General features: G+C 42.5%; 1 long non-coding RNA gene across 1 annotated transcript; it reads right to left on the minus strand.

Annotated features, from left to right (window-relative positions):
• LOC118354985 (uncharacterized) lies at window positions 1-24,715 on the minus strand. The gene is made up of 3 exons (XR_004816543.2): window positions 24,596-24,715; window positions 23,457-23,575; window positions 1-248 (listed from the first exon to the last, which is right to left on the minus strand). It is a non-coding gene; the product is annotated as an uncharacterized LOC118354985 (long non-coding RNA).

A 24,715-nucleotide genomic window follows, 5' to 3' on the forward strand; every position in this document is an offset into this window, starting at 1 on the left:
AAACAGAAAGAAAGAAAAAGAAAATAGTCTTTCCCAGCCAACGGGAAGAGAAGTTCATTATGCTACAGAGTTTCTATATAAGAATATTATTATATTTTTAAAAAAGGAATGTATAAAAAAGGGGCATGTGGGTGGCTTAGTCAGACAAGAATCCAACTCTTGATCTCAGCTCAGGTCTTGATCTCAGGGTTGTAAGTTCAAGCCCCATGTTGGGTTCATGTGAGGTTCATGCTGGTTGTGGAGCCTACCTAAAAAAAAAAGAAGAAGAAGAAGTAAAAGAATATTACAAAGCCATTTTTTTAAAAAGATTTATTTATTTTAGAGACAGAGTGCAAGTGGCAGTCAGGGGCACAGGGAGAGGGAGAGAATCTCAAACAGACTCCCCACTGAGCACAGGCCTAATGTAAGACTCTGTCTCACAACCCTGAGATCATGACTTGAGCTGAAATCAACAGTCGAAGGCTTAATGGCTGAGCCATCCAGGTGCCCCCACAAAGCCATTTTTTTAAATGAGATGGATCTTTATGGGCTCCAATGTTAAACAATTTCGAAGATACACTCTTAGAGGCATAAAAGTCTATACGTGATAAACCCGCTAGTATAAAAAGAATAATGAGAGACAGAGATAGACACAGACACAGATGAGAGAGATGGGAAGAGAGATTATACATATAATATGTCTGGAAAGTTACATTAAAAAGTGATAAAAGTATCTCTGTGTCTCTCATGAATAAATAAAATCTTTTTTAAAAAGTGATAAAAGTAGCTGCCTTTGGGGATACTGCTAAAAGAGAAACTTCATTTTCATTATGCATACTTTGTTACTCTTGGAATTTCACCATATTATGTTTTCTATAAAATATTTAAACAACATATTAAGAGGATGGGGATGCCTGAGAGGAGGGAGAGAAAGTAAAATTCACCCATAATCCTAATTTTGAAAAACAGTGTTACAAGGGCACCTGGGTGGCACAGTTGGTTAAGCCTCAGACTCTTGGTTTTGGTTCAGATCCTGATTTCAGGGTGGTAAGATCAAGGCCCACAGGGGGCTCCCTGCTTAGTGAGGAGTCTGCTGGCGACTCTCTCTCCCTCTGTCCCTAGCCTTGCTCTCTCTCTCTCTCTCAACAACAACAACAACAAAAACCCACAATTTTACAAAGAAAGAATACTCCCTCTCCCAAGGCAACTACTGACAAGTATTGGGGGCAGATCCTTCCAGAACCATTTGTGTTTATCACACAAATATGGTCAAATTTGATTTTGACTTTTACTTATGGATTTGTATACACTTTTCCTCTCCCACTACCTTTCTTCCACCCAAGCAGAGAGCCAGCTTTGAAAGTCCTGGCACCAGAGGAGGCTTAGTGGCCTATGTCAAAAGCAGGACACCTCCACCCAGATTTTCTTGGCGTTTGCTCCAAAAATCTAAGCCCACACCGGAGACTGCAGAGGGTCTGCAGAAGGCCCAAAGGGAGAAGAAAGTTTTCAGGAATAAAAGGCCCCACATGAGCCAACACTGGCTATTTCCTATTTCACACTGAGAGAAGATACAGGAGGACAGGGAGATGCACCCTTCGCCGCCTCCCTGAGACAGAGCACAAAACGCGGGGGTCAAGAAATTCAAATAGGTAGAGGAGGAAGAGGGGAGTACAGAAGCAGGAGGAAGGAGAAAGGAGAACTTAAAGCAGATCGAGGATGCCAAAAATAGCCCGCAGGAGGGAGCTGAGTAATAATGCGATCAGATTAAGAAAAAGAAATTACTGAGCGGGAGGAGCTAGAATTTCCATAAAAAGGCAATTTGCAGGAAAAGAGATACAAATGGCTTAGAAACAGGGGAGAAAACACGCGCTCTGGCACACAATTGAGGGAATGCAAATTAAAACAGCGAGGAGATGCTATCCCCCGCCCCCCTCCCATCCTACCCGCAGGGGAGCAGCAGGTGCCCGGAGCCCGTTGGAGAAGCGCGCCCCCTGCCGGGCAGAGGCGCCAGGGACAGGACGTGCCCCCTGGATCCTGGCCTACCTGCCCCCAGCCTGGACCTTTTGCAAACGCGACTGGGAGCAAAACATGCGACAACACACATAGGAAAAAAAATGTGATCCTGCCTTTCTTGGTGACAAAAATATAAAAGACAAAAATGACAACAGGCCTCTAGATAAAGCTATTGGCAGAGTACAATTAAAATACTGCAGTCCCTCAATGTTCAATTAAAACGGAGACCTAAAGTAACAGAGTCCACAACCTATAATGCTTCTAAAAGAATTCATCATCCAATCTATACTATTCGATTAGCAAGGAGGTATGTTTCCATTGAATCACTTAATGTTTTCCTATAGAACAGAGAGACTAATACACGTTAACAGTTATCATTAAATGCAAATATAGGGACGCCTGGGAGGGGGACCGGGTGCTCAGCGGTTGAGTGTCTGCCTGGGGTGTGATCCTGGAGACCTGGGATCCAGTCCCACGGCGGGCTCCCTGCATGGAGCCTGCCTCTCCCTCTGCCTGTGTCTCTGCCTCTCTCTGTGTGTCTCTCATGAATAAATAAATAAAATGTTTTTTAAAAATGTAAATATGAAAACATCCACATGCAACTCTCCCTGTATACTTCCTTCTGCCCCTCTGCTGCCAACCAGATGGAGTTGGTGTAGTGTATTCTTAGTTATCAAAATACTCGTAATTTGGGGACTTTGACATGATAAATATTCATGGTGTGTAAAAAAGGGCATGATACATAACTGTACCATCTTACATGAAAACACTTACCTGTGTGTGTAGATACACACACAGGACCCAGAAGTCAAACTGTAAACCGCTTGTGACTATGGATGACTTTGTTCTTTGCTTTTTGTGTTTTTCAGTTTCCTTTTATGCACATATTAACTTTTAAAAAATAAAAATTTTTTTAAAACCTTAAAAAAAAAGAAACACATAGAAAAATGTAGACAAGCCCTTCTCACTTCTCAGATAACCTTTTCTTGTTTTAGCAGTGGCGTTAATGCTGTAATTCGAAATAATGTAGATTATGCCTCTATCTTGAATTATCCACCTGAAGCTGTATTGTCTCCGTTGCTATGAAAGAGGTGAAGTTCAGCTCAGTGTCACTCTCCCTCTTTCCTGTTCCCCCACTTTTGTATGATACTATTTCTAGTTAATTCCTCCAGTCTGACAAAAATTGATGAAGAACCCACATGCAGTAGGCTCTTTTCTATGTGTGGTTGTTCTTATGAATTTATTATATTTTCCAATTCTTGCTCTCTCTTTTTTCTAAGATTCTATTTATTTATTCATGAGAGACACAGAGAGAGAGAGGCAGAGACATGAGCAGAGGGAGAAGCAGGTTCCATGGAGGAACCCCGATGTAGGACTCGATTCCAGGACCCCGGGATCACAATCTGAGCCAAAGGCAGATGCTCCACCACTGAGCCTCCCAGGTACCCCCAATTTCTTGCTCCCTTGATTTTATTTTATTATTTATTTTATTTTATTTCATTTTATTTGCTCCCTTGATTTTAAATAATAGACTTAATCCTTTATTTCTGCTAGCCACAGAAGCCATCTCGATTCACTTTATTTTTTCAAAGTTTTATTGATATAAGTAATCTGTACACCCAACGTCAAGTTCAAACTCACCAGCCTGAGCTCAAGGGTCACCTGCTCCTCTGACTGAGCCAGCCAGGTGCCCCTTGATTTATATATATATTTTTTAAAGATTTTATTTATTTATTCATGAGACAGAGAGAGAGAGAGAGAGAGGCAGAGACACAGGCAGAGGGAGAAGCAGGCTCCACGCAGAGACCCCGATGTGGGACTTGATCCCATGTCTCCAGGATCACGCCCTGGGCCGAAGACAGATGCTCAACTGCTGAGCCACCCAGGGATCCCCCTTGATTCATATTTTTAATTCAGGTTTATCCTCTTGTAAGTAGTACATGCTAGCTCTGCTGAGCCTAAAAGGGGCCGGGGAGTTGTAAAAAGTCAAAGGTATAGGCTGGGGACTGGGGTGTATTACAGAAGCCAAGGAAGGGCTGAATGACCAGGACAGACTCAGCAGAATGAAGGGGGAGGGGGAACTTCCTCCTCACAGCAGCCTTCACAGCACCACAGTCAGAACCTCAAGCTCCACGTGGGACAGGGCTGTTGGGGCGGTGTGGTACAGATGTGGCTGCTGAGTCAATTCCAGAGAAAGGGGAACAGTTGGACCACCATCCCCCCAAATGGTCCCTGTCACACAAACATTAACCTCTTTATTCATCATCGTTGAGTGAGAATGGATTCAGGATCTGTTTGTAGGAGAAACCCATGATGTTATACCTTACCCTAACAACAAGAACTTTCTAGAGACCAGACTGCCCATGCCCCCAGGTGCTCGGTTCTCCCTCCTTCAGGAATCCAGAAGGTTCTGTGCTCCTAGGATAACCATCCCCTTCCTTGGCTGTGGTGTCCCTGCTTTGGTGAACTAAAGCTCTGGGCAATTTGGCCAGAGGGAACTGCCTGAAAGCCAGGCCTCCTGCCTTGTGGGTTCTTGTCCTTTCTGTACACAAAGGTGCAGGCCTGCCCCCTGGTGGAAGCTGCTAGATAACTCCGGGAGGAAATCACTCCTGCCTACTTCAGAGAAATACATGGTAAGCGCTTCAGACAGAGCCTGGCACAGGGTCTACACTATATAGGTGTTTGCTCAAAAGCAAAAAATTAAAAATTAAAAATAAATAAAAATAAATAAAAATCCTGTTTGATTAAACAGGACTGGCTGGGGCACGCGGGTGGCTCAGTCGGTTAAGCGTCTGCCTTCAGCTCAGGTCCTGATCCCAGTAACCTGGGATTGAGTCCTGCATCAATCATCTCTGCTCCTTGGGGAGCCTGCTTCTCCCTCTCCCTCTGCCTGCCGCTCCCCTGCTTGTGCTTTCTCTCTGTCTCTGTCAAATAAATAAATAAATAAAATCTTAAAAAAATAAATAAGGGTGCCTGGGTAGCTCAGTGGTTGACCTCTGCCTTTGGGTCAGGGCATGATCCTGGGGTCCTAGGGTGGAGTCCCTGCAGAGAGCCCATTTCTCCCTCTGCCTATGTCTCTGCCTCTTTCTGTGTGTCTCTCATGAATAAACAAATAAAATCTTTAAAATTAATTAATTAACTTAATTAATTAAAAATAGCATTGGCTTTGGGGTAACACCTACCTGAGTTTAAATTCCAGCTCTGGCCCATACTAGTTTGGAAGTTTGCATGTGTTTTAGTTTCCGAGGACTGCTGTCACAGAGTACAACAAGCTGGGTGGCGTTATACATATATATTTCTTAAAAACCAGGAATGTATTGTTTAACAGCTCTCGAAGCTGGAAGTCTGAAATCAGGGTGTTGGCAGGACTATACTCCCTCTGAAATCCGGGAGGAGGGAATCTTTTCTGGCCTCTTCCTAGTTTCAAGAGGTTTTCCAGCAACCCTTGGTGCTTGTTGGCTTGCACACGCATTACAAGCCTTTCCCATTAGATCTCTTTAGTTCTGCCTGAATTGCTTTTACGGAGGCACATTTTATTTTTATAATTTAATAATAAAAAGAAAGGGGAACAAGCCACAATCATGTCTGCCTGGCAAGGTTGTTTAGAGAATGAAATAAATGAGGGATGTGAACCACTTGGCGCGGTAACTGCTCAATGAATAGTGACTGTGGATATTCTCATTGCAGCTTTCATCGAAACATTAATTTTAATAGACAGAAACTGGAAACAAGCTAATTGTCCAACTAATGGGAAAGATTTATTCAGGAAATTACAGTTCAGCCGCTTGATAGATTATGAAGTAGCATTAAAAATATCAATGACCAAAAGTCCATAATAACAAGGAAAATTGTCAAATAATAGAAAAGGGAAAATAAAAAGCAGGACATAAAATTCAAGCTTTGTAGCATGGTTTAAAAAGTAATCTAAAATAGGGGCTCCCTGGGTGGCTCAGCGGTTTAGTGCCTGCCTTCAGTCCAGGGCATGGTCCTGGAGTCCCAGGATCGGGTCCCGCATCGGGCTCCCTGCATGGGGCCTGCTTCTCCCTCTGCCTCTCTCTCTCTCTCTCTCATGAATAAATAAAATCTTTAAAAAAAAATCTAAAATAATGTGTAAAAGCAGCTTTGCTAGTGTAGTAGAATTATGAGTGATTTTTTTTCTTCCTTCTGTTTTTCTACATCTGTTAGTAGTTTCCATGTTTTTATTAAGGAAAGAAACATTCCCCACTTTTTTGGCACTTTTAAAATTTTTTGCTTATTTGATTTTAAGTTTTTATTTATTTATTTATTTATAATTTTTTTTTTTTTTAATTCATGAGAGACATAGAGAGGCAGAGACTTAGGCAGAGGGAGAAGCAGGCTCCCTGTGGGGAGCCTGATGTAGGACTCAATCCCAGGACCTCAGGATCATGACCTGAGCCAAAGGCAGATGCTCAACCACAGAGCCACCCAGGTGCCCCTGATTTTAAGTTTTTTTTTTTTTTTAAGTTTTAAATTATAGTTCCACATAGTGCTATCTTAGTTTCAGGTCTGCAATATAGTGATTCAACAATGCTACTGTTCCTCAGTAGGAACATGCCTGACTTTTACAAGAAGAAAAGATCATTGAAAGAAAGAAGGAAAGGAAAGGAAAGGAAAGGAAAGGAAAGGAAAGGAAAGGAAAGGAAAGGAAAGGAAAGGAAAGGAAAGGAAAGAAGGAAGGAAGGAAAGGAAAGGAAGGAAAGGAAAGGAAGGAAAGGAAGAAAGGAAAGGAAAGGAAAGGAAAGGAAAGGAAAGGAAAGGAAAGGAAAGGAAAGAAGGAAAGGAAAGGAAAGGAAAGGAAAGGAAAGGAAAGGAAAGGAAAGGAAAGGAAAGGAAAGGAAAGGAAAGGAAAGACCTTACATGTGACATTATTTCCCCTTTAGAAGTTCTTCATATGCAGCTGAATAATCACTCTCCCCACTTTACAGAAACCCTCATTTTCCAGAGAGAAACATCTCCAACATCACCACCAAGAGGTTACATTTTCAAGTCTGCTGTGATGATCCCCCATGTTGCTAGATCTTTCTCAACATTTCTTTCTTCCCTCACTTCTGCAGGCTCTATTTTAAGCTTTTTAATTTCTCCTTCTCAACATGTTCCAGAATCTGTCCTATCTCTCTCTGTCCCAGAAACACTTGTACTGAGAGAATATGAGGGACAGAATCCATTTTCCCAAGCTTGGTTTTCCATCCTGATAAGCAGGCAACTGGCCAAGCAACTTTGATGCTTAATGCAACCATCTAACTCTTCTCCGAACATACTACTTCTGTATTTCTTAGTATTTGATTTATAAATGTTCCTATTGTTGAGAGGTAAGGGGAATAGCCTGCTTTTCTCCTGGTAGCTTTTCTACTTCTGAAATGTTTTGGTCCTTCCTTTGACTCCTGCTACTACTTTTTCCCCCTCTCCTTGGCTGCTGCCAGGAGATGGTTTTCCCAAGTATAGTCCATCTTAGCACCCTCAAGTGGGAGCTCTCACTAGGAATAATCCCCAATTCCCTGTCCTTAGGGCCTGGGAGGATGCAGATGCCTGTCTCACTCCATTCTCCCTTTCCACCTTGCATCCCTGGCTCCCATCTGTTTTTATGAACAACCTGCATTTATCAAGTGCTCATTATCCAAAACCCAAGTTCCAGTTTCCTCTCTTCCCTTTCAAGAATCAGTTTCTGAAATATTGGAGTAGAGTCTTGAGATCTTGTTAAATGGATGAACGATAGACTGAGTACCAATGGATTAAAAGAAAATATTTGCAAACCACGTATCCAGTGAAGGACTAGTATCCAGAATACATAAAGAACTCTCAAAACTCAATAGTAAAAAAAAGGAAACAAACAAAAATCGATCCAATCAGAAAATCAGCAAAAGATATGGAGACATCTTATATGAAGAGAATGTACAGATGGCAAATAAGCACATGAAAATATGTTTAATATCATTCACCATGAGGGAAATGCAAATTAAAACCACAGTAAGATATCATCACACACCTATGAGAATGACTAAAATAAAAAATAGTGACAACACCAAATGTTGGCAAGGATATGAATAAATATACATTGCTAGTGAGAATGTAAAATGTTACAGCCATTCTGGAAACAGTTTGGCCGTTTCTTTAAAAACTAAACATGCACCAGCTATATGACCCCAGCAATTGCACTTTGGGCATTCATCCCAGAGAAATGAAAATTTATCCTCACACAAAAATCTCTACACAAATGTTTACAGCAGCTTTATTCATGTTAGTCAAAACCTGGAAATAACCCAAATGTCTTTCACTGGATAAATGGATAAACAAACTCAGGAACATACCATGGAATACTAGTCAGCAATAAAAAAGAATGAACTATTGATACAGGCAAAAACTCCAAAGAATGATGCTGAGGGGAAAAAAGCCAATCCCAAAAGGTCACACACTACATGGCTCCATTTATATAATATTGTTGAAAGGACAAAATTATAGAAATGGACAAGGCGTTAGTGGTTGCTTGGAATTAAGGAGAAATAAGAGAAGATAGGAGGAAAGTAAGGTACGTCCATAAAAAGGCAACATGAGAGATCCATGTGGTTATGGGAATATTCTGTATCTTGACTATAACTACCAATATTGTGATTATGATATCGTATAATCGTGTTGCAGGTGCCTGGATAAGTCAGTCAGTTAAACATCTGACTCTTGATTTTGGCTGAGGTCATGATCTCAGGAGGTCATGCGATCAAACCCTAGTTGGGCTCCATGCTCAGTAGGGAGTCTGCTTGACTCTCTCTCTCTGCCCCTCTCCTCCCCACACCGTTTTCTCTCTCTCTCTCTCTCTCAAATAAATAAATAAATAAATAAATATTTTCTTAAAAAATAGTGTTGCAAGATGTTGTAATTGGGAGAAACCCAATAAATGATATTTGGGATCTCTATTTTTTTTTCTTTCTGCATATAGATCTACAATCATCTCAAAACAAAAGTTCAGTTTCTTTACAAAGGGGAACTACAACATATGAAGGGGAAAAATTGGCACTGGTGTTATATGATGTTACTCACCTCCTGGCCAATACCTGTGTACTACTTACCATGGGTTACATACCACCCATAGGCACTGCTAGGTACTTCACATTATTAATTTCCTTAAATCCTATAAAGTAGTACTATTATGCTCTTGTTTGACAGGTAAGGAGCCCAAGGTGAAATGACCAGTAAGTGGTGGATATGGAATCGGAATGCAGACAATTTGCTCCTATGATCTGTGGTTTTAGTCAGTAGCTCTGCTAAAGGTCAGGCCACTCACAGGGGCTCTTCCTAGAGAGACATTCCTGTTTCTAGCCTTACTGTTCTGGCCTCAGCCTCTTCCCTTTCTCAGCCCTCCAGAGTATATAGCTCCCTCTTTCTCTCTCTAAGATTTTATTTATTTATTTATTTATTTATTTATTATTTATTTATTTATTTGAGAGAGAGAGAGCACGAGTGGGATGAGAGGCAAAGGGAGAAGCAGACTTCCTGCTAAGCAGGGAGCCTGACCTGGGGCTTGATCAAGGGACACTGATATCATGACCTGAGCCAAAGGCAGATGCTTAACTGACTGAGCCACCGAGGAGCCCCTTCATCTCTCTTTCTATGGAACATTCAGCAGCAAGAAACAGACCCTGTCAATTAATCTAACTTTAAACTCTGAAGAAATGGGGATGCCTGGGTGGCTCAGCGGTTGAGCATCTGCCTTCATCCCAGGGTGTGATCCCAGGGTCCTGGGATAGAGTCCCACATCAGGAGCCTGCTTCTCCCTCTGCCTGTGTCTCTGCCTCTTTCTCTGTGTCTCTCATGAATGAATGATTAAAATCCTTATAAATAAATAAACTGAAGAAATGTTATTATCTCACATAATAAAATGAGGCCTCAGAGTTGGTTGATTCAGCAGCTCAATTAAATTCAGTAAAGTCTAGCTTCTCTCTGCTTTTCCATTCTGCCACAGCTGACCTATCAGCTTCCTCTTGGCCACAAGATGGCTGCTCAAGCCCCAGGCAGCATTTTTCTCACAACAGTATCCAGAGACAGTAGAGGGGTTATCTTCCCTCTTTTGCTCCTTGTGATCCACAAGAAAAACCCTTCCCAGGAGCCCTAGCCCACTCTCCACTCATGTCTCCTTTGTCAGAAAGGCAACCATTAAGCAAGGGGAACAAGAAAACAAGGTTGATTTAGACCAACTATGCCACTTCTTGAAGGTAGAGACTACCTCCCCTGAAGAACATGACCACATGGAAGACAGAGGTAGCCAGGAAAAAAAAAAGTTCAATTACAAAAGAAGAAAAGGAAATGCCCACATGCTCGTTGCCTAGCAAGAACAATGCCACAGACCACTCACAGGCATGGACCTCACCCTGGGAGTCAGCCTTCCATAGGCACAATCTCCTGAAGACCAGCATTACTGATCAGAAACAGGGCAGTCTAGCTCAGCAGTTCTCAGACATTAATGTGCACAAAAAGGAGACTGGTAAGGAGGCAGCTTTATGAGACAGTCGGAACTTGCACCTAAATCTACCTCATTCTGACACCTGGGCTGTTAACCACTGTGCTATTGAGCTCCTATAGTGTGTCAGGTATTGTTCTCGGAGCTCTCTTAATGCCTAGAACGGGTTAAGCCTGAGAATTTTCTCTTTACATTGTCCCTGTGACCTGTCCACTTCTCTGTGTGTTTCTTCTAGTATAAGTTGTACCGGGCCCCTGGTTTTCAGTCCTACAGACAGAGGTCTGCTCTCCTTTGAAGTTTTCATGAAGGGCTCTTCACCTCGTTGTGTGTTTCCATTCTGTCTTCAACCCATCAAGAGTCCTTCCTTTCCATGAAGAAAGGTGTTATGTGTCATAAATAGATTCTCTCCCAACTCCTCCGATGACCAGTTTTGTGTTCCTACTCTCCTGCAACCACAGTTCTCCCATAAGTGATGTCCTGACCTAGAAGTTTCTACCGTCCTTCCAATTTTGACATCCTGAGACCCTGGGGGATACAGAGGGGCTGGGTGTGTGTGTGTGTGTGTGTCTGTGAGAGAGAGTAAAGGAGATTATAGTTACTCTTGGGGAACATTGCCTTTCTCTGGGAAGAAAGGTGGCCTATCATTGATGCTGCTGGATCCCATCAAACACTGGAGCTCTCTTAGAATGCTTATTTGAATCTACAAAACTAATGAGCAGTTGCCGAAGCTACCTTCCCGCTAATGGTGCCGTGTTGTGTTCCAGCTAATGAGCCTTGATTGGCACCACATTCAAATGCAAATTTGGGTCTTTGTTTCTTGCAAATACCTTTTATTCCCTGCCTTTAAACCCCAGCCCTGGGAGACTGAGAGTTTCTCGGCTTGATTGCAAATCTAAAATGGGGCTTGGGGATTTTATTCCTTTAATTTCTATCCCAAATCTGCCTGCTCACCCCATTTTCCCAGAGTCATCAAGAACATTCTTCAGAGTAGACCTTACATTTAAAAGAGAGGGGGGTGCTCAAAACTGGATGGAAGTTGGTGCAGGTTCTAACAACCTAGTAAGAGGCAGTAGCACCAGTCTTATGGAAAGATGCCCTCCTGGGTCCACACCTCTGTGAATCTCAAGGTCTATCTTGCAGCTTCTGAGTCTGACAGTCTCTCATCCTAGTCTAAATATCCATTGTTTGTTTGTGTTTTAAGATTTTATTTATTTATCCATGAGACACATAGGGAGATAGGCAGAGACACAGGCAGAGGGAGAAGCAGGCTCTTTGAGGGGAGCCTCATGCGGGACTCGATATCAGGACCCCAGGATCACGACCCAGGCCAAAGGTAGACACTCAACCACTGAGCCACCCAGGCATCCCTAAATATCCATAGTTAAAAAAAAACAAAATTCAACTGAAAAATCATGAACGAGCAGCACCCAATCTAGTAGATAGAAAGGGGCTCTGAAGAGGTATATAAGCAAGAGATTATATAAGCAGAAGGGAGCAGAACAATGCAAAATGCAGACTGGTTATTGCAAGGTTACTTTCCTCATAGGGGAGGGCAGAGGTCTGTCAGGCAAATGACCTCACGAATGCTGATCTGGTGGCTTCTAACTGACTGTTTCAAGATTCCATTTCCAGAAGGCCCAAAATTGTATTTCAATGAAGTCTCGGTTTGGCGATGTGGGCTGAGCATAAGCAATTCCATTTTAAATCTGTTGTCTTGTATTCAACGCCATCGTGTCAATAAGTTCCCTTAACACACATTGTTGAAAATGTGCTTTAGAGAACAACTGTTCCCTTGCCTGTACTTCTCCTAAACAATCGGGATCTAGCTCAGATGTGGTAGGTGTTTAATGACTGCCCATTGGGCTAACACATTTATGTGTAGCACGATGGCCCATTTCTACAACCATCTTTTATTCTTTCCATCTATTTCCCACATAGCTAAGATTAGTCCAAGGGTACAGCATCCAGTGCAATAGCTGAACTACTAGTCAGGTTTATGAGGATTATTTTCTTCAGAGCTGGAGAAGTTGCTAAGCCTATCTGGCTAGACAGGCACCCGCCAGGCTCTATGGCTGAGTGGCCTCTGGGGGAGGCTGCTTAAGTGAGTTCCTCTCTCTCCTCTCCTGAGCTGGTGTACTGGGATACAACGGCTCAGGTCTGAGAAAGGAGGCAGTACACACAGCATAAGACTTAAGGCACAAATTTTGCAATTGCTTGTCCTAGGTTTGTGACTGAGCTCTGCCCAATAGCAGCTGTATGACCAACTTCCTTAGCTTCTCCAAGCATCTGTTTTTTTCATTAGTAAAATGAGGGTGATACGAGTACACAGTAAGTTGTTTGAAAGACAGCTACTGTAATTCTCTTCCACCCCGTATCCATACACTGAGTAGGTCATTTCTATACATAATCTAGTTTTAGATTAATTGGTGACTTGCTTTGACCAATGGGACATTAGCCAATGTGACACAGGAAGAGGCTAAAGATGTGTTTGCACATTAGGGCTTACTCTCTCTTGCTGCTGAGAACCTTCCCACCACCATGTTGAACAAATGTGGGCTAGTTGATGAGAAGCATGTGGCTGTCACCCCAGCTGACATTGGGCCAATTGCCAGGTATGTGGGTAAGGTTATCCTAGACTAGCCTCCAGCTGAGCCAGCCCAAATCAGAATAAACTCCCAGCTGTTTAAAAAAACAAAATCCAACTGAGTAAATTTTAATCTTACTGGTTTTATTTATCCCAGCTAGCAGATAGAAAGGAGCTCTGAGTAGCTGTACAACATAAAGACTTTTATAGGCACAAGGGAGAAAGAGCAAGGAAGTTATGTGACAAAAAGTAGATTGGTTGTAGCAAAGTCACTTTCCTTTAGAGGAGGGCAGGAGTCTATCAGACAGATTACCTAACTATTACTAACCATATAATTCCCAACTGACTGGTTTAAAATTCCATTTCTGGGAGAGCCGAAACATAATTAAATTAAGTATTAAATCTCCATTTGGTAATGTGGGGCTGAGCATAAGAGACTCCATTTGGGGCCTGTTGTCTTATTTTTAACACAGCAAAACCACAGAACTATGAGAAATAATAAATGTGTGTTGCTTTAAGGCACTGCATTTTGGGGCGAGTGGCTCAGTTTGTTGAGCATCTGACTCTTGATTTTGACTCAGGTCATAATCTCAGGGGTGTGAGATGGAGCCTCACATTGCACTTCATGCCCCTGCGGATCTGCACTAGTTTCTCTGCCCCTCTCCACCTGCTCTCCCTCTTTCTCTCTTTCAAATAAGTAAATAAATCTTTTAAAAAAAAAGGACACTACCTTTTGGGGAGATTTGTTAAACAGCAAAAGTTAAGTGATACACATCATCTCACTCCTAATGATATCTGAGCCTTAAATGCATATGCATGTAAAATGCTTCAATTAGTGCCTGACACATAATAAGCATTTAATCACTATTGGTTGCATCATTCGATCTGTGAAGCCAGGATACTGGAAAGCTCCTGAGGCAATCTCCATTGAAACACAGAGGAAGAGGAAGGAAAGTTGGTTTTATTTAGCCAATGCATAGGGTCAGACCTGGTTCTTGCCCACAGGGAGGCTCTTCCAGACCCTGCAAAAGCACCACTAATCATTGCTGATCTGCATGGATTGTAAGTACCCCATTCCAAGACCATCTTGGTAAGCCACATCTGCTACAGCTGAGAAGGGGACAAGTCCTTTTACTCCAATACCACCAATGGAAACCTGTCACTGCCTATCCCTGACCCACTGAGAAACACATCACCCACCCAGATGGTATGATGAGAGCCCTTCCCCCCTCACTAGTTAGCAGGTCCGGGGAAAATCTTGACAGAGTGGATTCAGGTCTAGAACATTCCCTCTTATGCCCAAATGTCAATACCTCTGAGCCTATCTGGACCCTACTCCTATGTCTGAAGAGCACCTCATATGTACTCATGTACCAGTTTTCCACTGCAGTATAAAAACCCAAAGTCCCTTTTCTCTTTGGCCTCAGGTTAAGGCACAGGATGCCTCATCAAGGAAGAACTGAGAGTGTCCCTCATGAGGTCTATTGAGGTACCAGCACCCCATACTCACAAAGCTGCCCAGGGAGAGTAGACTCTGCAAGAACGAGCTACGCCACATCACTACCTCATGGCAACCCTGCTTGTTTTCCTGACAATCACAAGGGCTCTCATAAAGAAAGTTAAAAAAAAAAAAAAAAGGCTGTTCTGCATATTCCTAAAGCCAAATACTGGAAACAACCCACATGTCCTTCAACAGTGGAGTGGGTTAAAAAAACAACAAATAAGTGTTAGTGATTCACACAATGGAATGGAATGCTTTAGAACAGTGAGAATGCACAAACGTCCCATTCAATAATGAGCATGAATGTCATAAATGTAAAGTTAAGTGAAAGAACATTCTCCAAAAAATGTATCTTGAATAAATCTACATAAAGTTGAAAAGCAGGCAAAATCAAATGGTATGGTCCAGGGATGCACTCTAAGGTGATTCATATATGAATAAAAGCAATGGAGTGATTACCAAAAACTCAGGAACAGGGTGGGAAGGAGAGGGTTTTGAAAGTGAGGAAGCATCTAGGGGCTCCTGGCGGCTGGTTCTATTTATCTCTTCATCTAGGTGGTGGTTACTTATGTGGGTGTTTGCTTTATCACAATTCCTTGTGCTGTCTGTCCACTTGCTTTATGCATCTGTCTCTATGCGTTTTATACACCCTACTTACCCCCGCAAAAAAAAAAAAGAACTTAAAAAAAATTCAGTAGCACCTGTCCTTTACACTCTTAATGACAAAGACTGCAATCTATTCCAAGTGGTCCAGCAGGCACAGATGCCATGTCATCCTTTGCTCATTCCTATCACTCCTGTTTCCCCACTGCCTCAGACCCAGACTCCTAATACCCCCTCCCCATGCCAGTTATATAATAACAGCCCCATGACCATCCACAGATGCTAATGGATATTGGTAATAGCAGTGATTGGGATTGGGGTGGATGGTGTTTATTTCTGCAACAAGATCTGAGCTCCTTTTTAACCAACCAGAATGCCAATGGTAATAGTGGCTGCAATAATCCTTGGACTGGTAGTGTTCTGCATGGCTATTGACCCTGATTGGAACAAGGCTAGAATCTGCTAGTCCATCCTACTTCGACTTCCAGTAACAGTTGGTTCCTGCTCAGCTCTAACTCAGCACACATTTCAATAGTAGGTGTGGGTTTGTAAGTCTGAAGAAGAGAAGCTATAATTCTGTGCTCCATCGATCAGAGCCCCCAGAGAACACCAGCCTTTAGGGGAGGGGCAGATGAGAGAAGACCCCCAAAGGAAACAAAAAAACAGTAGTTAGACTGTGGTCATTGGGAAGCCTAAGGAGTGAAGTTTCAACAAGTGTGGTCACGTTCACATGCTGCCAAGTCATACAAGGCGCAGATGGAGTCAGCCCAATTCCCAGAGCTGTGATCTCCTTAATCCACCATTTTCTAAATTATGCATATTTGTACTAAAAATCCATTAGTCTGAATTGCATTTTGAAAAATAGTTCCAGAATGATGAACACAGAACTACTCATGGTGGTTATCTCTAGGGACCAGAATGAGTTGAGTGAAGGAAGAGCTCTTACCATTTTCCTATACATGCTTCTGGATGATTTAAAAAAAAAATTTTAATGTTATTTATTTATTCATGAGAGACACAGAGAGAGGCAGAGACATAGGCAGAGGAAGAAGCAGACTCCCTGTGGGGAGCCCAATACAGAATTCGATCCCTGGACCCTGGGATCACCCCCTGAGCTGAAGGCAGACATTCAACCATTGAGCCACCCAGGAGCCCTGAAGTATTTTAAATTTTTACAAGAAGGTTTAACACATCTGAAATTTTCAATAAGGAAAATAAAATAAAATAATAAAATAAAATAAAATAAAATAAAATAAAATAAGCTATATGTTAACTAATACTAGCATAATGTTGGAAGAAGGGACCAGTAGTCCCTGACAATGGAAGGAGGAAAGAATCAGCTGGACATTGTTGATGGCAGATGGGGGATCCAGCAGGCTGAGGACCCAGGATGGAGAATGTCATAAGAACAGGCAGTGGAAGAGGACTTGTCCCAGTAACTGCACAGGAGGTGTGGTCTTCATGCAGGTGGAACTACAATAGCAAGAGCGATGCCCCATCAAGAGTTTTTAGGAGGCTCCTCCAATGCAGCTGGTCTTGTAAAGATGGAGATACCGGCAAAGGGAGATGGTGACGATATTTGGGTTCTCACTGGCTCCTGAGGGACAAGGCTTGGGATGCACTTGTGTTGAGCTCACTTCGAGGCACCTTCCCCAAGAGGCAATGAGAGATAAGGAGGAAGCTGCTCCCCACTCACCTATACCTACCCCCAGGCAAGACATACAGGTCCAAGAAAGAACCCAGAGCAGAAAACAGAGGCCAGATGGAGGTAACTACAAAGGGTTAATTTAGCCAAACAGTATAAAATTTACCAGCCCTCAGAAATCTATATAGTGCCCTTTTCGTCACCTCTTAACAAGAAGTGATTGTATCTTTCGTTTTGTTTTTCAGTCTTTGCTAGCTCCCCTGGCAAAAAGGACTTTGTTGTGACGCAGGTAAGGTTGCAGATCAATTGCTTGCTTCCTCAGATCCTCCAGGATGAGACTGTAACTTTCATCTTTGCATCCTGGGAAGGTCATCAGACCTAGAACTAATGAATAAAAATGCCATGGTGCTGTTGTTTCTTTATAGTAAAATAATATAAAGAGCTAAGTATTTTCCCCATGGGTGTAAGTACAGTAAAATGTTGTGAATACGTGACCCATCGTAATGCAAATTCAGGTATAACATGATTGCCAATGTGCTCCCATCATCGCAGAAGATTAATCCAAGTTATCTCATTAACATTGCAATACTCAACCCTGCATTTTATACAGTTGAATGGTTGGACCCACTTACAGCCGTGTAGACCCGTTACAAGGCAGTCGGACTTCCTAGTCTGAGATGCTTCCACTAGGGGGCGTCTCTACATCTGTGGGGTCTAATAGAATGAGCACAGAAGGGAGAGAATAATTATAATGTTCACCTTAAAAATATGACTGTCAGTTATTTTACCAATGAAAATGGGTTTGGGGATAACAGAATTACAACTGGGGACATACAAGCCACAGCAAGACTTAGGCAAGTCCAACAGGCAAAGGCGAGGAACATTATTTTATGCAGAAGGAGGAGGAAGTTGATGGGTTGTTGTTGTCGTCGTTTATGTAGGCTCCATGCCCAGCATGGGCCCAACGAGGGCTTGAACTCCCAAACCTGAGCTCAAGAGTAGGATGCTTAACTGACTGACAAGAACCCTTGGGTTCCTTTAAAATAAATCTCAACGAGGATGCATGGGTGGCCCAGCGGTTGAGCTGGGCAGCGGTTGAGTGTCTGCCTTTGGCTAAGGGCATGATCCCAGTCCAGGGATTGAGTCCCACATCAGGCTTCCTGCCAGGAGCCCGCTTCTCCCTCTGCCTATGTCTCCGCTTCTCTCTGTGTGTCTCTCATGAATAAATAAAATTTTAAAAAAATAAAAAAATAAAAGATAAATTCCAATGGAGAAAAACAAGAATTCAGGTTGACATCAATTTTCTCATTGGCTGAGTTGTAGGGGTGATCCATTTCTTACAGGAGATACAATGTGCATCTTTTCCCTACAAGGACCTGAAATTGATGATTCTTTGGTAGATATTCTTCTATTGGGGTCTGTAACTGACAATTCTTCCTGGGATTGACATTAAGTGGTATGGCTTCCCCCTCTAGCCTCTTGACTGTAATGAGGGCTTCCCTTTATTAATTTTTATGGTATCTTCTCCATCTCCTCCGCCTTTGTGGTCAGTGGGCCAAAGCTAACCGCCACTGTGTAATTATAGTTTTACTGGAACACATCAGCGCTCATTCATTTACATTTTGTCTGTAGTGGCTTTTGCACCATAGTAGAAAAGCTGAGTAGTTGTCATAGCCCACAAAGCCAGAAATATTTGCTATCTGTTTATCTTTTTATGATTTTATTTATTCATAAGAGACACAGAGAGAGAGGCAGAGACATAGGCAGAGGGAGAAGCAGGCTCCTGTGGGGATCCTGATGCAAGACTTGATCCCAGAACCCTGGGATCACAACCCAAGCCAAAGGCAGACACTCAACCACTGAGCCACCCAGGTGCCCCTACTGTTTCTTTACAGATAAAGCTTTCTGACCCCTGTTCTAGACCCTCCTCCAGAAATGGTCTAGAGCACCAAACCATTTAAGAAGGAGTGACATCAGTGAGGTAGGGCAGTTTCACCAAACTCTATGAGTAGGTATTATTGTTATCCCTAAAGATGAAGAAACTGAGACCTGGAGAGGTTTAACAGATTGGGAAATTCAGAGTTGAATCCAGGGAGTCTGGTTCTAGAATCTACATGCTTAATCACAACCTACAATGCTTCGTAAAAGTTCTCAGAAAGGGAAAACAAAACCAAAAACAGCCAGTTGCCAGTGGGGAGGAGAGTGGGGGGATGGGCAAAATGCATGAAAGGGACTGGGAGACCCAAGCTTCTAAGAAATCCACAGCATAGGGAATACAGTCAATGGCTTTGTCATGATGTACACTTGACAGATGGTAGCTACACCTAGGAACATAGCATAACCTGCTGAATCACTATGTTGTACACCTGAAACTAGTGTATTATTGTGTGGCAACTATATTTCAGTTAAAAAAAAAAAAAAAACAGCCACACACAAAGATTCATACTCTCCACTAGCAACATGGGAACCCAGGAAGAAAATGAAACAATATTTTCAAATTTTTTGAGTAAAAAATATTTTCAACCTAAAATTAGAGGCCCTGATATCTTACATTCAAGTACAAGAGCAGAATAAAGACATTATCAATCATTTAAGCTCTCAAAAAAATTTATCACCCATGTACTCTTTCTTAAGGATTCTGCAAGTGCTCTACCCAAATGAGAAATGAAAAGTATAAAGAGAAAAGCAGGGGTCTGGTGTATAAATAAATGGTGGAACCAGGAAAGAGGAAAGAGAATTCCTAGGATGGAAGGAAATCCACAGTGTGAAGCAGACTGAGGCAGCATTGTTCAAACTGAAGCAAGAAGACAGGCAGCCTCCCAGGTGGGAGGTTGTATTTGTTAGCCACTGCTGTGTAACAAATTACTGTAAGGTTAGCAGCTCAAAACAACAAACATTTATCATTTTACATGGTTTCTAAGGGTCAAAAATCAGGGAGCTGCTTCTGGTTGAGGCTTTTATGAGGTTGTACTCAAACTGTGGCTGCAGGCATCTGAACGCTTGCCAGGAGCCAAGGGACATGTTCATTCACCCCACTGCTGGCAACAGCTCTCAGTTACTTTCTATGGGGGTGGAGGGAAATGGCTCTCCATATGGCTTTTTTTTTTTTTTAAGATTTTATTTATTTATGAGAGACACAGAGAGAGAGAGGCAGAGACACAGGCAGAGGGAGCAGCAGGCTCCATGCAGGGAGCCCGACATGGGACTTGACCCTGGATCTCCAGGATCCCATCCGGGCCGAAGGCAGTGCCAAACCACTGGGCCACCAGGGCTGCCCTGCATATGGGTTTTTAAAGTGCTTGGATCAGAGAAAAAAAAAAAGTGCTTGGAACACTATGCTGCACACCTGAAACTACTATAACATTTTAAGTCACTTATATTTTAATAATAATAAATTCAAAAGTGCCCAGAACAGTGGCACATATTAATTGTAATATAAGTGTTTGGTAAACAAAGTAAATGAACTTTCCCAGGGACACTGAGCTAATAAGTGGTAAAACAGGATTTGAATCATCACAGTCTGGGCTCTTAGAACTGTCACTCTTTTTTCTTTTTTTCTTCTTTTTTTTCAGATTTTATTTATTTATTTGAGAGAGAGAGCACAGAGGGAGAGGGAGAAGCAGACTCCCTGCTGGGCACAGAGCCCAATGTGGGGCTTGATCCCAGGAACCTGGGACCATGATCTGAGACGAAGGCAGACTTTTTTTTTTTTTTTTTTTTTTATTTATTTATTTGTGATAGTCACAGAGAGAGAATGAGGCAGAGACACAGGCAGAGGGAGAAGCAGGCTCCATGCACCGGGAGCCCGACGTGGGATTCGATCCTGGGTCTCCAGGATCGCGCCCTGGGCCAAAGGCAGGCGCCAAACCGCTGCGCCACCCAGGGATCCCGAAGGCAGACTCTTAAAAGACTGAGCCACCCAGGTGCCCCTAGAACTGTCACTCTTACCCACTCACTATGAAAACCATGATGGTAAAAAAAAAAACAAAAACAAAAAAAAAAAAAACAAAAAACAAAAAAAACACTTTTTTTGTTGTTGTTGTTTTGTTTTCTAAAGGATTTTATTTATTTATGAGAGGCACAGAGAGAGAGGCAGAGACATAGGCAGAGGGAGAAGTAGGCTCCTCACAAGGAGCCTGATGTGGGACTCGATCTCAGATCCCGGGATCACGCCCTGAGCCAACGGAAGATGCTCAACTGCTGAGCCACTCAGGCGTCCCCCCCCCAAAAAAAAAACATTTTTAAAGGTATAATTTGGAAAGCAAAAGTTTCTCATCCCCTTCCCTGACCTCCATTCCCACTGCTCAGAAGTAATCATCATCAACAGTTTTTTGGGTGTTCTCCATAAAAGTATCTGCATGTATCCCTGGTACTTTTTCAAATGACTATTTTTAGAGGTTCAAAAAAATAATAATAACTCAATGTCCAGTCTGTACCAGACTCTCTGTTATGGGTGTAAGGAGTATATCTGGAGAACTCAACAATGTTTCCATATGCACTGAAGGCCTTATGTTCTCAACTGTGGGACAGAAACCAGGATAATTCTTGGTACCCAGAGAACTGCGATCAACCTCTTCAATGTTATCATCTTTAAATAATGCCCAAAGCATGATGCTTAAAATGCCAAAATTTAGGAGATTGCACCAAAATGACACATTAAAAATGCAAACGTTGGGGATCCTTGGGTAGCTCAGTGGTTTGGTGCCTGCCTCCAGCCCAGAGTGTGGTCCTGGAGTCCCGGGATCGAGTCCCACGTCCGGCTCCCTGCGTGGAGCCTGCTTCTCCCTCTGCCTATGTCTCTGCCTCTCTCTCTCTCTCTGTCTCATGAATAAATAAATTCTTTTTTTAAAAATGCAAACGCTTGTTTTATATTGCTGACACATGTTGGTTAGGGATAATTGGGCCAAAAGCAGGTTCAGAAAATATTTTTTAAGGTACTTCATTTACATACTATGAATAAACTAGTTCTAGGCACTTCTTCAATGTGTTTCAAGGAGGCTGGGAATTAAAGTGCGAACTTTGGAAACTCTAGGGAAATATATTTTTCTATAATTGGTGTAGTATCAAAATGAAATTATATTCAGCTTCTAGTAAGAGATCCAATCACCACAGATTAAACAATTTAGGGTTTACTCTCTGATGTAAAAGGCTGGAACAGGTGTGGCACCTCTACAAAGTTATTTGGGATTCAGGCTCCTTCTCGGATTCTTAGCATGTAACTTCAAACCTCAAGATCAAGGTTGTCCGGGTTCACATTATGGCTATGAAGCTCATATCCTAAGCAGGCAGAAAAGGAAGAGATGAGAGGGATGTTCTTCTCCACTGAATATTCCTCTCTAAAAATCTTTAAAGACCTGCTTATTATTCATTGGCCATCCTTAACTGCAAAGGAAACTTAGCTAAGCATTCTGCTGCTCCAAATAAAATCAGTTTTCCATGATTAAAGAAAGGGAGAATTGATGGGCTATAATAGGCATCTAGCAGTCTCTGCCATGGGCACTCTCTCCAAGAAAAGATATCACTTTGCACAAAACTTCATTTTCCAAACTTATTGCCTCTCTAGAATCTCTCAACTCTATAAATGGCACCATTCTCCAACCGGTGCTCAAGCCAAAAACTTATGAACAATTTTTTATTCTTTTTTTACCTTACTGCCCCCCCATTCAAACCTTAAGCTGTTTTGTTGTCTCTACCCTTAAAATATGTTACATGTCTCCCTCTCTCTCTCTCTCTCTCTTTTGTAGTCCCTACACTGAGTGTGGACTCAAACTCACGACCCTGAGATGAAGAGTTGCATGCTCTACCAACTGAGACAGCCAGGTGCCCTGGTCTCATGCCTTTCTCAGCCTAACTTGCATTGTCCTCTCCTAGTCTAAGTGACCCCTCTTTTATTTCTTTTTTTTTTTTTTTTAAAGATTTTATCTACTTACTCATGAGAAACATAGAGACACAGAGACATAGGCAGAGGGAAAAACAGGCTCCCCGTGGGGTGCCTGATGGAGGACTTTATCCCAGGACCCCAGGATCACAACCTGAGCTGAAGGTAGATACTCAACCACTGAGCCACCCAGATGCCCCTCTTCTTCTTCTTCTTTTTTTTTTAATGGAATGTCCATAAGATTCCCCAGACCTGGGGAATCATAATCTCTAAAGAAGATCTGAGAAGATGCATTTTTTCATAAAACTTTCTGTAATTTATCATCATCATCATCACTGTGGTGGTAAAATACACATAACAGATAATTTGCCATTTTAGCCACTGTAAAGTTTACAATTCAATGGCATTATATGCATTTGCAATGTTGTGGAACTGTCACCAACTAGTTTCAGAACTTTTTCATCATGGAATGATGGAATGGAAATGGAAACCTCATACCCACTAAGCAATCAAAACTCATTCCCTAGGGGTGCCTGGGTGGCTCAGTCTGTTAAGTGTCCACCTTCAACTCAGGTCATGATCCCAGGGTCCTGGGATTGAGCCCCAGGTCAGGCTCCCTGTTCAGTGGGGAGTCTGCCTCTCATTCTCCCTTAGCCTTCCCCCTATTCCTGCTCTACTCAATCTCTCTCTCTCAAATAGATAAATAAAATATTTTTTAAAAATCAACAAAATACATTCCCTCCTGCCCCTAGCGACAACTCTGCTTTCTTATTCCCATGCATTTACCTGTTCTGGACATTTTGTAGAACGAATTACACAACCTGTGGCCTTTTCCAGATGGCTTCTTTCACTGGCCATAGTTTTTTCAAGGTCATCCATGCTGTAGGCGCATCCATTCTTCTCACCTTTAAAGCGAGGAGACCAGAAGGGGGAGCTTTCACACCATACCACACACCACCAATCACAGGAAGGAGGGTCAATTATAGGCCCCAATAGAAGAACCCTTGCCAGCAAAGAATCAGCAGTTTCAGTCCCCAACAGGAAAAGATGGACCGCGCATCTCCTAAAAGAAATCAACCACCCCTTGCAACACAGCCAGTGAGAAACTGTCTTCACCCTGAACTCCTGCTTTTCTCCAAGCGACCTCCCTCCAGAAGAACCTCACCCAACTTCCTCCTCCTCCTTCATAAAAATAACATTCCTCTGCTCCATTTGTTGGACTAGCCTATGTTTTTTGCCAAAGCTTGCTTGTCCTGAATTGTACCTCCTATTCTCGAATAAACCCATTTTTTCTGGTAAAATAAACTTTTTTTTTCAAAGATTTCATTTATTTATTCATGAGAGACACAGACAGAGAGGCAGAGACATAGGTAGAGGGAGAAGCAGGCTCCCTGCGAGGAACCCGATGTGGGACGATGTGGGACTCGATCCTGGGACCCCGGGATCACGCCTTGAGCCGAAGGCAGACATTCAACCGCTGAGCCACCCAGACATCCCTAAACTTTCATTTCTTTAAAGATTGGTTGATTGATTGAAGTAATCTCAAACCCAACGTGGGGCTTGAACTCACAACCCCGAGACCAAAAGTTTCATGCTCTACTCACTAAGCTAGCCAGGCACCCCTATATAAACTCTTATTTTTAAGGTCACTATTACCTAGGACTGGAATTGCCAGGTCATATGGCAATTCTGTTTTAGTACTGAAGAACCATCAAACCCACTTCTACTCTGCTCCCTTCTAATCCATTCTCTACGCAGCAACCAAGGTGACGAATTTAAAATTTATGATGCATTCTATTTCAGCCCCACCTAAAACTCTCCAGTGGCTTCCTGTGTCTCTTAGAATAAAATCCAAACTTTATACTGGCCTCTGTAATATAGCCTCCACCTCTTTCAATATATCTCAACCCTCTCTCCTCACTTACTTGAACACTTTCTGTTCCCACCTCAGGACCTTTGTACTTGCTTTTCTTTTTGGCTGGAATATTCTTCCTCCTGACCACTCCATGACAGACTTGTTGTCAGCCTTCAGGCCCTACCTCAAA

Source organism: Canis lupus, chromosome 6 (genome assembly GCF_003254725.2).
Source record: "Canis lupus dingo isolate Sandy chromosome 6, ASM325472v2, whole genome shotgun sequence".
In the NCBI taxonomy this organism is placed as follows: Eukaryota; Metazoa; Chordata; class Mammalia; order Carnivora; family Canidae; genus Canis; species Canis lupus.